Genomic DNA, 4761 nt, shown 5'->3' on the forward strand with positions numbered 1-4761 from the left:
ATAAACAACTTTTGACTTGTATTCCCCTCTCCCCCAAAAAAAGCATGAAAATATCGAAAATGTGGGTATGAATCTCACCTTGAGTGGGTTTGTGGTGGGATAAGGAGATGATGGTGAAGATCTTCAAGATTAGAGCACTTTGAAGGTGGTTGAAGAACTCTTGAGAAATGATCTTATCCTATGGGTTTAACATACAATGATGTGTGGAAATGGGATGATTTTAGCATAAACATGTGTAGAAACACTAAATGAACAAGAATTACTTACCCAAAAATCCTAGGAGCCAACTTGGAGGTGATGATCTTGGAAGAATTTTGTAACAGCCCGGAATTTCAGGTATTGCTTTAAAACTATTTTTGGAGGCATTTTAGGAAGGGACTCGGCGAGTTGGAGCCAGACTCGCCGAGTAGGACCGCAGACTTGGACGCGGGTTCGCGACTGGACTCGACGAGTCCAGATATGGACTCAGCGAGTCGACGCTGTTCAGCAGAAACCCTAGCCGTTTGGTTTTGGATCATATATAACGCCTCTTAGGCCGTCATTGTTCGTCTTTTGGTCGATTGAGAAGAACCCTAATCGTTGTGGACGTCTAGAGCAGGAGAGAAAGCTATTGGAACTTGGAGGAACTTGTTAGGCAAGAAGAAGAAGAGTTTGGCCAAAGGAATATCAAGGAGGATCGAGTCCTGAGGTTTGGGGGACACAGAGAGTGCGTTTTCAGGTAATACTCGGACCATTTCTGTTATTTTGATGTGTATACGAATCTAGGGTTTATGAAACCCATTTAGTGATTAGGTGGGTTATTATGTTATTACCCAGACGTTTATACCCCAGTAATAAGATGTCTAGAAGTCCAGAAAGTCCCATGATTGTATATCTCGGGACCATACGTATTTCAGGAAGCAGTTGCTCGTCTGCATGGCATGGACTCGCCGAGTCCAATGATCAGACTCGGCGAGTAGCTTGAAGATTTACTGGGACTCGCCGAGTTGTTCTTCAGACTCGGCGAGTGGAGTCGGGGTGGCCTCGCGATTCTTCCACGTGGATCTCGTCGAGTCAAGGGGGATACTCGACGAGTAGATAGGGAATCCCAGAGAGTTGGAGGACGTCTAGACTCGCTGAGTCGCCATGGTACTCACCGAGTCCGGTCGAGCTGACCGTTGACCGTTGACCAGAGTTGACCTAAGTCTGACTTCTTAGGGATAGTCACACTTAGAAGATATATGTGTTAATGAGATATGTGATGTTATAGGAAGGTTGTAGCTCGTCGGATTGTGCACGAGTGAGTTCAGGATTTGCTAGTTTTCAGCATTCACGAGGTGAGTTTTCTCACTATACTGTACCCGGAAGGGTTTGACTGTGTGACCGGAAGGTCAGATACGATATGTGATATGTATGCTATATGTGGTAAGATATTTGTTATATGTGCTATGTATGTTATGTGGGCCGGAAGGCAATATGTTATGGGCCGGAAGGCGAATATGTTATGGGCCGGAAGGCGTGGTGTTGATGACCGGAAGGTCAGGGCCTGGAAAGGCGTATGTACGTAAGTTGTATATTGGGGAACTCACTAAGCATTTATGCTTACAGTTGTTATGTATGTGTTTCAGGTACTAGCGAGGACCGTGGGAAGGCGCCGGCGTGATCGATACACACTGAAGAATGCTTTTATGATCTTGGGATTTTGGATATTTGTATTTGACAGAATACTTAAACTATTTATGCCTCGTTTTGAATGGAAATAATTATATTTTAAAAATGAAAAATTTGTTTGAAAATTTGCGTTGTTACAAATTTGGGCTTGTTCTTGAGAGTAAGTCGAAGAAAGATGAATATGGTGAGAGGGAAAAGGCCTCTCGACAGCAAGTTAAGGGGGAGGGGGAGGGGGAGGGGTGAGGTGATGTGCCTTGTTACATGGTGGTTCATAGCCTAGAGGCATGCTGGATAAAAGCCTTTGTTGGGAAAGATGCAAACACTCTTGTCAAATGGTCAACTCTCCTCTTTTTTATAAAAATGATGAATTTTTATAAAAATGTTAGTTTTTATAAGAAAAAAAAGCTAGCAGAAATTTTATATACTACTTAATGTGGATTATAAAATTCAATTTATAAACGCAAAGACCATTATTAATAAGGATAGTAGCCTAAGGTGTTGAAAGTATTGTTTATACCAAAATAATATATGTTGGTGTTTTTGAAATTAAGGTTGTAAACCCAAAATAGGGTCTTGATTTCAAAAATCGACAAAACGAAGGGTATTTCACATAAATACGTGGAAATTGTACATTAAGGAACATCAAGATTCAACCTAAATTTTAATGTAGGTTGAGTTTACTTTTGTTGACTTATTAACTTTTGTTGACTCCAAAATTGGTGGTTATCACAAAAAGTACACAAAAAAGTGATACTAATGATGCAATCGTTGTAAAAATCCGAATCTGATTGGAGGATTTATCATTATTAAAAAAGATAAAAGTCAACCGCGTTAATAACGCTATTAACGTCAAATTGACACAAAGAAATCGGTTGAATTTTTACTAACGTCACAAAAAGGAAGATCATAGTCATCCAAGAGATAACGACTTTGAAAGGAAAAAATGTCAAAAACGGAGTTCATATGAAAGAGATACGACTTTTAGAAAAATATAAAATAATGTTTAAAAATAAAAGCTCAATTTTCAATTTTGGCAGCGCAACCTTAACGAAAGTTGTAGTACTAGTAAGATAGCTACATAAATATATAAAGAGGTTAAGAAACAAGATTCATATAAGGAAGATATGATTTTTTATAAAAGATTTAGAGGTGCACGCCAACTGATGGGTTTTGGTCATAAGACATCCTATGTGCTCATACAAACCCTAATGCATGGATCTAGGTTTCTCTATTGTACATGCAAGTTATCCAAGACTATAAACCCTAATTCTAGCATATGGGAATCGATATTAACATATAATTAGGTTTAAGATGTTACCTTGATTGTTATGTTGCAATAACAATCCCAATTCTTCCTTGAATTGACTTTGGAAGGCTTAGAGTCACAAGTGTCACTCCTCTAATGGCTTACAAACACCAAGAGCAAATGGAGAAGGTATAAAGAGAGAGGAGAGATATAAGAATTCGTCTCTAAGATGCCTTAGGAAGGTCTGGACGAAATCAAGAGCCAAAGGGGGTTTATATAGGTATAGAGATAGGGTTTCAGTCCTTATCCTTATCTAGTTGCTTGCTTACCAAGCAACCCATAAGATAAGCCTTGAATCCTTATCATAGTCGAATTCTAAGGTCCTTATCACCTCAAATTCGTCCAACCTATCCTTAAGATAATCCTTACCTTATTTTGTAACTATCACATAATTATAATTCAGCCCCTCTAGTTTAATTAATTACATTTGATCACAAAATTAATTCTTAATTAATTATTGACCAATATTAATTAAACAAATATGATTTCTTCTTTAATATATTATTCTTATAACATATTAATAAATCATAATAACCTCTCTCTCTATATATTTCTCCAATCAAGTTGCTTTGGTGAAGGCAACTCAAAAGGACCATGCACTATCGGGTCAAGTACATACCAAAATAGTTATGGACTTAGAAACTAATCCAACAGTGCACGCCATGCTCGACACGCACACCTAACACCCATATTCGTCGAGATTAGGGAGACGTGGACCATTAGAAGTGTGACACGTTGCAAACCCTGGATGGAGCATCAAAGCAAGTAAGCGTCGTGCATAAAGTGTGTTGTAAAGCCCCGATTCCCAGGTATTAAATTAATTAAGAATTTCTTTAGTTTTTAAGCCCTACTCGACGAGTAAAGGATGCCCTACTCGTCGAGTAGCGTTGAAGCGGGATCGCGAAATTAGTGATCTACTCGCCGAGTCCATAAAGGAACTCGACGAGTAGGAGCTGGCAGAAGAAACCCTAAGTCCCGGGTTCTGCACTCTATTTAAGGAGGCATAAGCCTCATTTGGCCTCCTTGCAGTCAGTAAGAGCTCATAGAAAACCCTAACCGTGTATTGTGTAATTCTTGTGCATTGTAAGCTTGGAAGGAGGGCTTTGTGGGAGGAAGAACTTGGAGAAATAGGGGACAGGAGCAAGGAAGGAGTGGAAATCCGAAATCTACCTCAGTTAGCACCCATTGAAGGTATCAAGTCGACATCTTTATCTCTTTTCCCTTCTAGATCTCATATGGTGGAAATCTAGGGTTTTTATGGTTTGAATAAGGTGAAATTGCTAGACATGAGCTAGATCTGAAGTTGTAACTTCAGATCTGGACTTTTCCCGAGTTCTAGATTCATAAAGTTCTTGTCTTGGTCGTGAATGAGGCCCCCCCTTGTGCATGAAACCCATTAAGAGGTTAGTTTTGGCATTAAGAACCTTTTTAGCCATGCATGCACGTAAAGTTTGCAACTTAACGTGAAAGGCATGCCCTGGGAGCTTGGATCTATAATTTGGAGCCATTGCATGGCTTAAAATGGGTCTGTATGGCTTAAGGACTGAAGGAACTCGATGAGTCGCAAGGGCAACTCGGCGAGTCATATGAAGATAGTCGTGAACTTGACGAGTTGGATGAACAACTCGGCGAGTCCGATGAAGTTTTCCATAGACTCGACGAGTTACATGAATAACTCGGCGAGTCGGATGAGTTTTCCCCAAGTTAGGAATGTGTGTGAATCGACGTGTTACTAGAAGGAAATTCGACGAGTGGCCATAGGGCCTCAATCGAGAATCGTGGGAACTCGACGAGTCACCTCGGTG

This window comes from Lactuca serriola, chromosome 7 (assembly GCF_051521515.1).
Source record: "Lactuca serriola cultivar US96UC23 chromosome 7, Lser_US96UC23_V15, whole genome shotgun sequence".
NCBI lineage: Eukaryota > Viridiplantae > Streptophyta > Magnoliopsida > Asterales > Asteraceae > Lactuca > Lactuca serriola.